This window comes from Dendrobates tinctorius, unplaced genomic scaffold (genome assembly GCF_039654945.1).
Source record: "Dendrobates tinctorius isolate UK_male_01 unplaced genomic scaffold, ASM3965494v1 ptg000452l, whole genome shotgun sequence".
NCBI classification, from domain to species: Eukaryota; Metazoa; Chordata; class Amphibia; order Anura; family Dendrobatidae; genus Dendrobates; species Dendrobates tinctorius.
The window spans coordinates 515602-531442 of record NW_027362114.1 but is presented as its reverse complement, the minus strand read 5'-3'; the positions used below and the strand labels follow the sequence as shown (position 1 = coordinate 531442).

Below are 15841 nucleotides of genomic sequence, written 5' to 3'. Positions count from 1 at the left end.
TTTAGGTATGCTCTGAGTATTCAACTGGTCATTCGGAATAACAAAGGTAGCTGGAGTCAAACGACCCAGAGTACAAGCACCTTTTACCCCTACTGGCAACCATTTATATGCATTATCTCCACATACCCAGTACATGTCACTAGGTAGGTCCCATAGGGCTGAATGTTGTAATACCAGTCTATGAACTAAATCTATGAACGCAGATACATTCTGAAGCATACACCAATTTGGAAGTTGTCCTAGAGGGCTACAATACCCTACATCGGGATTTCCACAGGTGGGAGTTCCTTTCTCATATCCAGATGACTCGTTGCAAGGTATATTACCTGAAATATTAAAACAAGTTTCATTATTGCCCTGGGGAAATAAATTGGAATACTCCCAGGACGTATTATGCAACCTTCTTTCTAGCAGTATTGGTTTGAAGGCATCAGTAGAGTGGGAAGTTACATTAAAACTAACTTGTAGGCCATACATTGGAATTTGCCCCAGGTAGGTTAATCGAGTTCTATTCCTGGGTACCCAAGCCCCCCTTTATATGCCAGATATTGAAGGTATGTGTTACTTCCTGAAAGATTACCCTGCCACCAAGGGTATCCTACCCATCCCACAATAGGTATTCCAACAGTTGTGTTCCATAACTTCACATTATTTGTGGCATTATTAGCGAGTGTATCAGAACAACTGGTCCAGGCAAATAATTCCTCGGGTGGCACAGGAATAACAAGGAACGGAATACTAGTGGCCGATATTGGTGAATGTGTGCAGATCCAGCAATCTGCTGGAGACCGAGTGTCTTTTGACCAATCATTTAGTATTTTTTCATGATGTTGTATAAACTTATTATTCAAGGACATTGGAGAATTTAGATTGTCCCACGCAGCTACCATTATTACAGATAATGCAACAAAACCAAACCAAAACATTATGCACTCTTATGCTTTGTTAACTCCTGTGGCTAGTTTGCAATGCGATGCGTGGATCCAGGTTGGTCGTCCTTCCAACTTAACAGAAGTAGGCGTTGTTAGGAGTACTTGGTAAGGTCCTTGATATCGGGGTTCAAGGGTCTTTCTGGAGTGTTTCTTGACATATACGTAATCACCAGGTTGTAGACAGTGAGTTCCTTCCACACTATCTGGATCTCTGTCTGATTCAATTGTTTCAGGGACACCGAATCGTGGTACTAGTTCCATCACCAGTTTCTTTGCAGTGGCTCGAGCTGTAGCCGTTTTCACCGGGTAGGCCTCTGGCCATCCAGAGAAGAGATCTACACATACTAGGATATTTGCATACACTCCTACCTTGGTAGCTGTATGTCGTCAATCTGCCGTCTCTGAAACGGGTAGAGAGGCCTAGGTGTCGCTTTCTTAGGGACTTTTGCTGTTTTACCTGGGTTGTGCTGTGCACAGATGAGGCATGATTGTACAAGTTTCGCGGCTGCGCAACTGAAGCCAGGAGCGATCCAGAAGGCATCTACCATGGCACACGTGACTTTTTGAGGTGTGATTGGGGCCATGTGCTGCTTGCGCCATGATTGGGAACAGGGACTTTGGTGGGCACATTTTATCCTTATTCTCCCATACTCCATTAGAGTTCAGCTCAGCTCCCAGTCTCCCCCGGTGTACCTTCTCTGTTTGGGCAGCCTTTTGCTGGAGGGATTTCAGGACATCTAGACCCAATGTGGCTGGAATACGCTGACTCCCCGCCACCGTCCACTGCTCTCTCTAGGCCGCCTTGTGCTATTTTAGCAGCCTCGTTCACCCTTCTATTGCCCTCTACCTCCACGGAGTCACCTTTGTGTGTGCTTTTACCTTGACAATGCCAACCTGGACTGGTAACATCAATGCCTCCATCAATTGTTTCACCAGCTCTGCATTTTTAATGGGCTTCGAATCTGTGAAAATATTAGCGACTTTACCTGCAGCGGCTCTACACGCCTCAGTGAGTGCCTTCAACTCTGCCTCCTGCGCCGACATGTGAGGAGAGAGTGGTTCCGCTCGGATTACCTCATGTGAGGATACTACTGCATATCCAGTGTAGAATCGTCCATCCTGGTGGTATCTGGGGCCATCTACAAAAAAGAAACTCAAAGTCTGCATTAGGAACAGGTTTTTCATGAATGTGTGCAAACCCAACTGTCTCCTGACTCATCAGTTCTATGCAGACATGTTCATGCGTCATGTCAAAGTATCCTTCCTCACTTGCCCATACGGTCACCAATTCCCCCTTTTCTGAATCCACAGGCAGGAGGGTGGCTGGATTCAGAACGTTACATCTTTTGAGGAGTGACATACTCAGGAATTAGTAGAGCACACTCAAGTCGGAGCTGTCTGGCCATAGACAGATGTTTTGGTTGAACTTGTAGGAGTATGGCATGGATCGTCAGTGTCATCTCACATGCCTTTCCTATTACGTCTCCACTTTTTTCCTTGTGCTCCAGCATACATGACAGGTCGTTTTATTGTCCTTGTTTGCTCAATTTCTTTAGCTACCTTAAGGAGGTCTTTCGGATCTACATGTCTCCATTCAGGTCTGACTGTCTGTACTGCGTCTCGTAAGTCTTTGTTCATACCGTCAATGAATGCATTCACCAGTATTCTAACATCAAGTGGGTTTATGCAAATGTACCCCATGTCTGCCCATTTCAGCTGTAACCGTCCAAGGTATATCTCTACTCTCTCTCTCCTCTTTGCTGTGTCACATTAGTCAGGAGTACAGACTGCTCTGATTGTTCCACTGCAGCCCATTGTCTTAGTGACTCACAGTACGTCTCCCCAGATCGTGCAGATTTATCATCCATGCCCCAAGCCTGATTCTTTGTCACATCTGTGTGTGTCTTAATTATATGATCTAGTGCGTCACCTGCCTTTAAACTCACCAACCTCTCTAGGTCTGCCCAGGTACACTTATATGTCTGCTGTACTTCCTTTATGTGTCTGTAAAACGGGAATGGTTGGTCTTCAGGGGCAGGCAGCTGCTTCAGCAAAGCTAGCTGGTCAGAGGGGATCCAGGGATAATACACCTGTATCTTTCTTATTCTAGTCACACTTCTAGGTCCTGATGGGGTTGGCCGTCTGATGTCTACTGTCAGCTTACTCCTCAAGGGCCAATGTCCCCACTACCCACTATCCACACTATTATGTCAGCTTCTTATGATCTTGTCTGGATAGGATTTAGTGCAATTCTCTTAGGTCAGTAGCACAGGTCACACAAGTAGCTATTCAGTCTGGGTTTGTCTGAGTCTGACCACAGTGTTTACAAGTCCATCTATTTTGTCTGGGTCTCTGGTTACACTTTGTCAATCAAACATTCATACTACACCTTCCATACTGCTGCACATTCTCAAGCATCATTTATTCACTTGCTATTTTCTTCCCTTGTCTGTGCCTTTTTGTACATCCAAACATTCACACTCTGGTATTTTTGCCTTTTTCAATATTTGTCCCACTTGTTTTACTGCTTCCTTCCTTCTCTGTCTCTTGTAATTTGACACAATTTGCTATACAAATCAATCACACAACTAGAAGCAGGTTCAAACACATTAATGACCAAGCAATCACTTACAATTCCCTTCTAAATTAGGCACCATATCTTACTTTTAACTTCCAATCTTCAATTAAGTACTGTTGCTTTAAAATGCACAAATCTTTCAGCGTGTACCTTACGGATAGAATTACAGAGAATTTTGAGCACAGCTCACACTCAGCAGAGATAAGAGCGAAGGGAGAAGAAAAACTACGCAGCTCCATCCTTCACCCCTCCCGTCAGAATGCAGCGTCGTCCTTCACAGAATTCTGTAGTTCTTTAGACTTATCAAAATCAATTTCCACAAAGAAACTCAAAATCACGGGATTTCACTGTAAGGGCAGATAACTGTATAATGAGATTAACCATGCCTTGCCCTTTTTCAGGCCAAATGCATTCAGGAAACTTTACAATGTAATGCCACATATAACACGAACTATATCATTACTCAATTCATTCAGTCTCAGATGTAGATTTGAAATATCTATAACGCATCTGTCCGGGATTCCCCCACAACTAGAAAGGTCACAAATCTCTTGACACAAAAATGATGTGTGATGATTCATTCATACGTGCTCATTCACTGATTTTTTTTTTTTTTTTTTTTTTTATACTCAATTACTCATCTCTCATCTTATTCAGAGGTTCTCATAGACATATATACAAGGATTCACACAGCCTGCCTATCTTGCACTTTGGATTTGATTAATACTTTTTCCAGGTTCTTTGCTGCACTACTTCCATATCTATCCTCAATTATATCACATAACCGATTTCCTTCTTCAGGTGTCTTTCCCTGACTGTTCCCCATCTTATCTTTTATTCTTATCCTGTCTCTCTTGTTGTCTTCCTGTTAGTCCCCTGCCTTAGGTGGTGTATTGGGTAAGCTCAAGACTAGGCTCTACTATACCTCGTTACCTTCTTCCTAAGGTGCTAACAGGCTAAATGGAGTGTCTGTTCCTCGGTGTACTACGTGTTTCGTGTACTTATATGCTAGGTAGCATCCGAACAGAAATACTCCCACAACACACAGGATTGTAAATAAAGTGTCCATCTACTGGGGTTCTTCAGTCATATCCTGTCACAGGCTCATTTCACGGTCCTGTGCTCATTCGGTCACACTCTTATCTGTCACAAGGTTTATTCGTAAAGGGTGTTGATTTAAGCTTAGGCGGTGACCTCCCCGAAAGGACGCTGTCACATGACCCAGTTAGGCAATATCACCACTCTTTGAACGAATACCTACTGTGCAGCTTATTTTTCTACTTTCCACAACCTTTCAAATCAAAGTAGCCATTCAACAACCTCCTCTATTCCTAGTGCGGAACCGTCTATTGTGAAAAACTTGTCCGTCCGGGCTGCGCAGTATGAACTGTTCACCCAGCCTTATATTCCGTAATGTCAGACCTCTCCCATTTTGATTTGCATCAGCTCTTTTTCTAAAAATAGCTGTGCACACACAGAACCTACAGTAACCTCTCATTCGAGCAGAAATTACATATGCATGTCACACCCGATTTCCTCAGAGTTCTTATATGGACCTGATTTTACGGCCCCCTCCTCTACTAGATTCCCCTTTATACGGACCTTAGTTATAATGATAGATTATGAAGAGCAGAGAAGAGAAAAATTGATCTCTTACCTGGCCAGGTGTTTAGGTCTGCTGTTCACAATTTCATCAGTAACTGGAGTGGTCTGTAGATCGGGTAGTCTTGGAGAGGTGCCTATATCAGGTCCCTGTTTCGGGCGCCAGGAAACTGTCGGGATCCCTCAGATTACTCTTTCATCTGAAGGACCGATGTTCTTAGGTGTGAAGCATCATATGTCTCTAATTAAATCAGCTCCGTCGAGAAGAACTACACAGACACCAGCTGTATAATACCACTCGGGATGCCTGCCAAGACGCCTCTGGCTTATCAGTTAGGCTTCCGTCTTTTATAGTAAAGAATTTAAACATTTTACAGACATGCGCAGTACAAATGATTTTACAACTTGTTTTCGACAAAGAAAGTCATTTAGGCGAAAAAGCAGAGGTATTTGACCTTGGTTCACAAGGGAGATGTCTGAGACATCTCCTCGAAGAACAGATAAGGTTTTAAACAAGAGAATGCAACATAGACAGAACTCAATTTAACTCCTTCAGTTCCTATCAATAGTGAGGGGACAGGAGTGAGGGCCTGTTCCCAGGAGCTACAGTCTGAAGAAAGGGCTAAAAAGCCTTCACTAGACCCCTGTACAGCTGTATAATGAGGCCCAGGCTTTATAGTGAAGGGACAGGAGTGAGGGCCTGATCCCAGGAGCTACAGTCTGAGGAAAGGGCTAAAAAGCCTTCACTAGACCCCTGTACAGCTGTATAATGAGGCCCAGGCTTTATAGTGAAGGGACAGGAGTGAGGGCCTGTTCCCAGAAGCTACAGTCTGAGGAAAGGGCTAAAAAGCCTTCACTAGACCCCTGTACAGCTGTATAATGAGGCCCAGGCTTTATAGTGAAGGGACAGGAGTGAGGGCCTGTTCCCAGGAGCTACAGTCTGAGGAAAGGGCTAAAAAGCCTTCACTAGACCCCTGTACAGCTGTATAATGAGGCCCAGGCTTTATAGTGAAGGGACAGGAGGGAGAAAAGTGGGGAAAGGAGCCAGAAGAGCCGGACTGCCCATCACTAACCTGCAGAGCCGCACTCCACATATATGGCTGCTCTGTGCAGAGGACCTGTGATGAGGTCACAAAGGGGAGGAGTCAGGGGTCACATGATCAGGGGCCTCAGTGTGTGCAGGACTCTGCTGTGCTGGTTGTCATGGTGCTGGATGGGGGAAAAATAGCATCCCTGGCGGGACGCGGGAGGTGGATGTCAAAAATGGGACTTCCCGGCGGGAATCGAGACGGTTGGGAGCCGTGTGTGTACGAGGTGTACGGAGCGGAGCCGTGTGTGTACGAGGTGTACGGAGCTGCGTGTGTGTACGAGGTGTACGGAGCGGAGCCGTGTGTGTACGAGGTGTACGGAGCGGAGCCGCGTGTGTACGAGGTGTACAGAGCAGAGCCGTGTGTGTACGAGGTGTACGGAGCGGAGCCGCATGTGTACGAGGTGTACGGAGCCACGTGTGTACGGGGTTCAGCTCAGGTGGGGAAACATCTGAGTGGGCTCCTAACCAGGTGTTATGGTGGTGCCTCACATGCCCGCTCAGCACCTCCCTACTCACTATGGCCACTGCAGCTTCTCAGCATGTTGCTTCCATTTAGCCTTGGGGGATTGGCCAGTCTCTACAGGAATTTAACCCTGCTGTGTCCTTCACAGATTAGGTTCCCCAGCCTATCCTGTGCCGGCAGGTCCTATATTAGGCAGCTCCACCATCCGCCCTCTGCTGGATGTTGGTTCCTAGGCAGTTCACTTTGCCTGTTGTTCCGCACACTTGTGTCTCTGACCCACCAATCAGCTGAGGTAGTCTTGGGGACTACCCTGGAGTAGTTCCTGGTGTCTACCGGCTTTCCGGCCTATCCTGTCCACCAGTAGCTCTAGTGAAGACCTGGTGGACACCCAGTTACACCTCTCTAGGGTAAGCCTGGCCGATGGTGCAGTGGGTCCACATCCACCAATGTTACACCAAGTAACTGTACACACCTCACAACTTTTGAAGCACAGATAAAGGCACAGAGCATGCGGCGCACATAGCAGCAAACTTTGGCCTCACCCTAATCCACGGCCATTTACCACTGCTTTCTCCCCCGGCAGGAGGAGTTGTCAGAGGGATGCTGGTAGTGAGGGATATTCAGCAGACGCCTGAGACTGCAGGACGTAGACCCAAATCTGGGACTGACCGCTGTATCCGGGACAGTTGGGACTACAGATGAGCAGGTGGATTCATGGCTCTCTGGTCCAGCGTGCGTGGGACCTGGGGATTATTTTTTGTGCCATCATTCACAGTCGGAGCCTCCAGAACGGTCTCCTCTTTATGTAGCGTCACTATACGACATCCGGCTTATTTGTGTCTGTAAGGCCGTGTTCACACATTGCAATACGGTGTTTTTTGTTTTCTGCAGGATCCGCACCATCTACAATAACGATCTTCTCCCCCTTATTTGATGCGTTCTTGGTGCAGAGGTGAAGCCGCGTTTTTATTGCGCTTTTTAGAGGACAGAAAAGCTTTGATTCTGCACTTAATAAAGTTTCTGCAGTTTTTTACCTGCGATTTTATTAGAGAGAGAAAAGCCCCAAATCGGCACAGATCAGCTGCGTGCCTTGGGCGCCCAGCGGGCGCCTTTTATGGTAAAGTAGTTTTTATTAAGGATTTATTTACATAAATGGGGTAAAGAAAAAGGGGCGACAGATTATAAATACCCAGTAATACAGAGAAGAACCAAACAACAGCAAAAAGAGAAATGTAAAGTCATGAAAGAGAGAGGCGGGAGAAAGGGGAGAAAGGGTTAAGGAGGAGAATGGGGAAGGAAAAATAGGGGTTTGTTAACCACTTAGAGACCTTGCCCTTTTTCGTTTTTGCGTTTCTGTTTTTCGCTCCCCTTCTTCCCACAGCCATAACTTCTTTATGTCTCCGTCAGTATGGCCATGTTAGGGTTTGTTTGTTGCGGGACAAGTTGTGCTTTCGAACGACATCATTGGTTTCACCATATCGTGTACTCAAAAATGGGAAAAAATTCCAAGGGCGATGAAATTGCAAAAAAAGTGCAACTCCACAACTTTTTGGGGATTTTCTTTTTACCATATTCACCAATTGCTAAGACTGCCCTGCCATTATGATTCTCCAACTCATTACAAGGTCATAGACACCAAACAGGTCTCAGTTCTTTTTTATTTAAGTGGTGACAAAAAATCCAAAATTTGTTGAAAAAAAAATTGCGCCACTTTCTGAGACCCGTAGCGTCTGCATTTTTCATGATCTTGGGTTGGGTGAGGGCTTATTGTTTGCACGCCGAGCTGATGTTTTTATTGATCCCATTTTGGTGCAGATACGATCTTTTGAACATCCGTTATTGCATTTTAATACAATGTCGCGGCGACCAAAACACCTTAATTCTGGCATTTTGCCTTTTTTTTGCACTACACCGTCTAGTGATCAGTTTGTTCCTTTCTTTATTGATAGATCAGGCGATTCTGAACGCGGCGATAACAAATTTGTGTATGTTTGGTTTTTCTATTGTTTTATTTTGAATGGGCCGAAAGGGGGGGACATTATTATTAGTAATATTATAGGATGAAAAAATCTCTTATTCTCCTCTAGAATACAGAAACATCCATTGTACACAGCAGTGTATTTCTATCTGAATAATCTGCCTGTAGTCAGAGCCTGGAATATAGATCAAGTGCACACAATCCTGCAGTCACTTCACCAGAGCTTGTGGCTCAGCAGCTTACAGTGCCTGTCAGTAATGTTGAGGCTGTGGGTTTGGGATCTGGGAGTGTAACATAAAAAAATACATTTTTGTAATTGCTTATTATTTTTAATACTTTTATAGGAACAAAAAAATATATTTTTCTTCCCCTCAGTATACAGGCACCATAAAAAGCATTCTTATACACAATGTATTGCTATGGATATGTATACTCTGCTTCTGAGTTCACTGCTGGCAATATGACCAAATTCTCCCATCTCCAGCATTGTGAGCTGTGGCTCACTGGTAAAGCAGCAGCCTGTGGAGACTGAGATGGAAGCTCATACTCCTGGGGAGACCAATCACTGAAGGGAGAGGAAGTGAATCTATAATCTAATTTATGCACTTAGCAGAGAGAAGCGGCCAATCCCTCCGAGCAGGAGGAGCTACAGGAGCAATGAAAATGTCGGAGAGAGGAATATAGAGGTTGGGAGAACAGCTGAGACAGGACATGACAGTCCAGCTGAATCTGGGATGGTTGGGAGCTATGCAATTGAGAGGCTGTTGTGTCATTACCTTAACAAGGCGGTCCATGCTTGGAAATTCTACTAACATGAGTGGCCAAAATTCCTCCAGAAACTCACTGCCAGTTATTGCAAGCGCTTGATTGCAGTTGTTGCTGCTAAGAGTGGCCCAACCAGTTATAAGGTTTAGGGGCAATCACTTTTTCACACAGGGCCCTGAAGGTTTGGATTTCTTTTTCCCTATATAATAAAGATCTTCATTAAAAAACTGCATTTTGTGTTATCTTTGGCTAATATTTACATTTGTTTGGTGATCTGATACATGTGTGACAAACATGCCAAAGAATAGGAAATGTGTATGCATATGTCTATGTATACATATATACAGTGTGTGTGTATATTTATAGTGATGGTGAGGAGGCAGGGAGGAGTTTGTGTGAAAAATGGAGAAGGCGTGCTAAGTGCTGGCTCACAGGCCACTGCAACGCATAGTGGAGCTTGTAGTATTAGAGCGCAGTACGCCGGGGGACAAGAAGTGATTGATAAACATCAGAGCTGCATCTGGCAGACACCAAGTGATGCTATCTGCCTTATAAAGGTATATATTACTATAATAAGAGTATGGATCCATTACTGGCACATAATGGTAAGATTAATGAATGCAAAATTAAACGAATTAGGGTAGTGGATAACTTTTAATATTTGGTGCAGACACCTTTGTTTGTAATTACAGAGGTCACGACCCATTTTCTATGTTCCAACTGAGGGAAGGAGGTTTTTGGCTAAAATCTTGCGATCCTTGACCCATCCATCCTCCCTTAAATACGGTGAAGTCATCTTGTCTGTTTTGCAGAAATACACCCCTAAAGTATGATGTTTCCCCCCCACCGTGCTTCATGGTTGGGACGGTGTTCTTGGATTTGCACTCATCCTTCTTCTTCCTCCAAACATGGCAGGTGCTGATGATAGCAAAAAGTTCTATGTTGGTGTTATCTGACCAAGTGACATTCTCCCTTGCCTCCTCAGGATCATCCAGTGTTATGAGTGAAGGAAGACACTAAATAAAAAATAAATAAAGTGCCTTCGCCACTCGGGGTCCACTGTGGGGTGGATGGAATAACCGCTGCTAAAAGAGGCAGAGCCCTAAGGCAGTAATGTGCACAGGGTTTTAGCTGCACCCAGTGCACTGAAGCAGACTGTTATATGCACAGAGCTGCAAACAAAAGCATAAATAACGCTGAGTCTGTACAGGGTCACAGACTTCCAGCGATGCAGATACGGTATTAAAGGTCACAGGAGTAGCCTTAAGCACCAGGACTACTCCTTCTAGACCTACCGTAAAAATAGGATGTGGAACATCGCAACTGCCAACGCCCGACAGGCTGCAACCGCAGCGCGGCGTGAACTGAGCCACAGAGAAAGCACCGCTATGCTGCAAGCGTGATGCAGGAAACGCTAGCTGCTGGCAAAGATGAAGCTTGAGCGCGCTGGCGCTAATACTGGCTGATGCCCAAACACTCACACAGACGTATTATCAGAGGGAAGGGGTTCTTAATAAGTCAGTCACCAGTCCAAGCATCCATCACCATACATACTGCAGCCGTATGAAAATACTAGCGCATGGCGGAACGGCCATGCGCACTTTTTATAGCATACGGGACCTGCCAGAAATCTCCAGGTCTCCAAAAGGAGCCAAAAGGATCCGGAGCAGGACCTGAGCACCTGACTCCTGAACTCCAGTGGGAGCTCGTCTCGTGAGCATGCTCAGAAGATGGCACAAAGGACTTAGCCTCTGGAGATAAATGTGAGAATCTGGATTCCTGCATAGGCATGGTAGAAACCAGATTCCTAACATCCAGATGGCTATTGGCAAACTTCTAATGGGCCTTGACATATGCTGGTGTGAGTAGCAGGACCTTGCGGCCCTGGAAGATATTAATCCATGATGGCATAATGTGCTTGTAGCTCTATTACCGGCACCCCTGCATGGTGGGACGCCAGCTTACTGCCTCAGACCCTCGGCACAATCCTCAGCGTTCTCCTGCTTCCTGGTTGTGTGAGCCCCGCAGCTCCAAGCGATGCACCTAGTACACACATGCGCGCACTCACCCATTCTTAAAGGGGCAGAGCAAGTATATACTAAATACTCTTAGCTTGTTGCTCAGAGATGTTTAGTATAATTACTACACCTGGAAGATGGCTTCCAGCTAATTACTGGGAGTCATCCTATATAAAAGACTCCCTCTCCCTTAGGGATTCGCCATGCAACGTGTAGAATCATTAGTCAGTAAGGTGTACTACTGATGCGTTATGAGGTCCCCTGGTCCTGGTTTGGCTAGTGTCCTAAACCTGTATTTCTTGCCCCAGTGTGGCCAGTCCTGAATCCGTCATCCCCTGGTCCCAGAGCAGCCAGTGTCTGAAACTCATTCTGGTGTAGCACGTCCTGTATCCGTAGTCCCCTGGATCCAGAAAGGCCAGGGCCTGAATCTCATTCCCGGAGCGGCCAGTGCTTGAAGCTTGTCCATGAGTGGCCAGTGCCTGAACATTGTCATCTGCTCTGTGTTCGACCAAACCCTGTTCCAGTATCATAGACCAGAGTGTCTTAACCTTGCCCTAATCAGTGTCAGTAACCATTCTGTAGAGGTACCAGAACTTACTAGTCTGAACAGAGACGTATCCCTATTGAGTGTCAGTGAACCTGACCTCTGGGGTCTGCAGCTGCAATACTGGGTTCTGCCCAGGAGTGGTACCTGGCGGCTACCTGCAGGTCAGTCTGTATCCACCAGTGAACACTAGGTAGCTGATTAGCTATGCACACTTCCTGAGCAGGCCCGGTCCTGTGATCCCAGCTCTCTTCAGGTCATTGACCAAGTCTTACCATGTAGTTCTGGGTTGATTTCTGACCTTTCTCAGAATTTTCCTTACCCCACGAGACGAGATCTTGCATGTAGCCCCAGACCGAAGAAGACTGACAGTTAACTTGTGTTTCTTCCATTTTCTAATAATTTTGTCAACAATTGTTGCTTTCTCATCAAGCTGCTTGCCTTTTGTGCTGCAGCCCACCCCAGCCTTGTGCAGGTCTACAATTTTGTCCCTGGTGTCCTTAGACAGCTCTTTGGTCTTGGCCATGGTGGAGAGGTTGGCGTGTGACTGATTATCTGGAAAGGTGTCTTTTTGTGACGGACTCAGCTCCTGCTGAGCCCATTTTTTGAGTGGACCCTCTGGGTCATGGCACCCACCCACCGAGGGCGAGCTTACCTTGTGAGAATCCACCTCCTATACAGGGAGTGTCAGGGGCAAGACCAAGGGGGTGAGCCACCACGACTGCTGGGACCAGACGGCCGGCTCAGGGGACACTAGACGAGTGTCTGATGACAAGGACGAGCAGGAAGCAAGACGAAACAAGACGTAGGTGCAAGGTAACTTCATTAGGATAACTCAGGATCACATACAGTGTAAACAAGCAAAACGTGCAAGGTGCGTGCGTGGGGACGCCAAGGTCCATAGCATGGTATGTGCCAGGTGGCACGCCTAGGTACAGGTAACGGCACGATGGCATCGGACTCCGGACTGCTGGCAACGATCGACATCATCAAGGCATCAGGCTGCGGACATCAGCTCCGGACATCAGGCCGCAGTCATCCAGCTCATGATCTCTGGCAGCGATCGGCAGGTTCCGGACATCCGGCAGGCAAACCAGGTTTCAGGCAAGGAGGCACGACAGGTATCCAGGCATGGTGCGTGTTACAGAACACGCCGAGGTCTGAGGCTAGGTGCAAGGCAAGGTGCGTGTGTAGGGGACACGCCAGGGTTCAAGGCTAGGTGCAAAGCAAGGTGCGTGTGTAGGGGACACGCCAGGGTTCAAGGCTAGGTGCGTGTGTAGGGGACACGCCAGGGTTCACAAAACAAGACAGGGTGCGTGTGTGGAGACACGCCAAGGCAAGAGACAGAGTGCATGTGTAGAGACACGCCAAGGCACAAGGTACGAGACAGAGTGCGTGTGTAGAGACACGCCAAGGCACAAGGTACGAGACAGAGTCCTGAGCGTGCAAAGGGCACGCCAGGGTCAGGCGAGGCAGAGTCCTGCGCGTGCAGAGAGGCACGCCAGGAACAGGGTTCAAGGACCAGGCAAGACAGGAATCAGAGCAGAGCAAAGTTAACAAAGTGTTGTGCAAGAGTAGCACGAAAAGACACAGTGCGAGAACCAGCGTGAGTGCAAGGGAGCACGGAGACCACGGCTGGGAGCGCCGGCAGGTGGTACTGACGATGGCAGTTGCAGGCGGGCACGACTAGAGGCGGCACCGCCGCGGGGCCACGCAGCCAGATCACTATAGCACTGGACGGGGCACGGCTGAGGCACACAGGAGAGCATGGCTAGAGGCGGCACGGCTGAGGCACACCAGGCAGGCACAGATGACCAGTCACGTGCAAGGAGGCACAGAGCCACAAGGCAGGGCTAGGCAAAGACACAGGACAGAGACACGTACAGACAGTACGGCAAAGCCTAGTGCGAAAAGTGCAAGGGCGCACAAAACATCAGGGACAATACAAAGAACAAGGCAGAGACCTGCGCATGCAAAGAGCATGCCAGGGACAGGGACAGTCTAGCAGCGGAGCGTAGGCCGAAGCCCAGAGCCGGGCCAAGGCAGGGCCTTGGGACTAGACAAGGTACACAGGCGAGGCAGAGTCCTGCGCGTGCAGAGAGGCACGCCAGGGACAGGCGAGGCAGAGTCCTACGCGTGCAGAGAGGCACGCCAGGGACAGGCGAGGCAGAGTCCTGCGCGTGCAGAGAGGCACGCCAGGGACAGAGACTGAGGCAGGGTACCTGAAGCCACAAAGCAGAGCGAGACATGACACGAGGACAGAAACACGGAACAGAAGCAGAGCAAACAAGGACTACAAGGCAAAGCAGAGCAGGGACAGAACATGGCACGAGAGACAAACACTAGACAAGAGACGGAATACGAGCACGGAGCGTGTGCAGAGATGCACGACAGAGCAGAGTGCAAGGGCATAGAATAGAGGGAGCGCCCCACAGACCAAGCAGCCATGCAGGGACACCACACAATACTCAGGCCCAGAGCATAGGAAGGGGCGGCCTGATATAGGGCATAGCACCTCCTCTTCCAGGTCAGGACCAGGGGAGCACTTCCGGGTTCAGATCCACAGGATAACAGAGCGTAGTCACATGATCGGAGATCCAGACATGACGAGATGACTGCAGAATCAGTGCTGAAACCTAGACAGGTCACATGATCAGAGTTCCAGACATGACGAGATGATTACCGAACCAGACAGTGCAGGATCTTTAGGAAACGTCACATGATCAGCGTTCCAGACATGACGAGATGATTGCAGAACCAGACAGTGCAGGATCCAGGCAGGGACACATGATCAGGGACTCTAGACAAGACGAGAAGATCACAGAAGGCAGAGCAGAAACGCAGGCATCCTGCAGCTCAGACATGAGGTGAGTGTGCACACTGCTCTAGCGAACATGCCGGACAGCAGACAAGATATGCACATGCACATCACTCCAGGAGTTCTTGAGACAAAACAGACATGGCAGACATGACACTTTTATACAGGTAACAAGTTCAAACCGGTTGCAATTAATACAGGTGAAAGCAGAGTAGAAGGGCTTTTTAAAGAAAAACTAAAAGGTCTATGAGAGTCTGAATTCTTGGTGGTTGGTCGGTGATCATATACTTATTTCATGCAATAACATGCAATTTCATTATTTTAAAATCATACAATGTGATTTTCTGTTTTTTTTATTTTTAGATTTTCTCTCACCGTTGAAGTGTACCTGTGATAAATATTACAGACTTCTCCATTCTTTGTAGGAGGGAAAACTTGCAAAATCGGCAGCGTATCAAATACTTATTTTCCGCACTGTGTCAGGATCTTGGCTGTACATGTCCTTAAAGATTCATTTCTTACATTCGCATCAAGACATTTTTCAACCAAACTGCGAAGTATTGAGCGATGAGCACGGTGAGAGATTTCACCAAGATATTGCACCTATGGAAACAAGAGATCAAGGACAATGGAATCCATCAATGCTTGTAGATAACGTTGGGCCATTGTAAGAGATGACCCGGTGCAGGAGTACAAGAGACAAGCAAAAAGAGTTGTCACTGAATGAGGACTGTTATGAATGAGTCACCGAGGAGGAAAAACAAAAACAAGCTAAGCCACAGAAAACTAGAGAGGTTGGTAACTAAGCGGATTGTAGACCCCTGATCCTATCCACACAACTAGCAGTAGCCGTGGAGCGTACCTACGATGATCCTAGGCGCCTTGTCACAGCCGGAGAACTAAATAAGCCTAAAGCAATAAAAGGGAAATCTAAACTGCCCCAGAGCAGACCCCAAAGCAATAGACAGCCCCCAAACATGTATTGTCGGTGAGACAAGATGAAAACACAAACTCAGATAGAAAAATAGGCTGAGCAAACGATGGGGCCCACAC

At 47.1% G+C, this 15841-nt stretch overlaps 1 long non-coding RNA gene across 1 annotated transcript; it reads right to left on the bottom strand.

Annotated features, from left to right (window-relative positions):
• Positions 1–12776: 12776 nt before the first annotated feature.
• LOC141077460 (uncharacterized) lies at positions 12777–15599 on the bottom strand. Its single transcript, XR_012227568.1, has 2 exons — positions 15164–15599; positions 12777–14770 (listed from the first exon to the last, which is right to left on the bottom strand). It is a non-coding gene; the product is annotated as an uncharacterized lncRNA (long non-coding RNA).
• Positions 15600–15841: the final 242 nt, after the last annotated feature.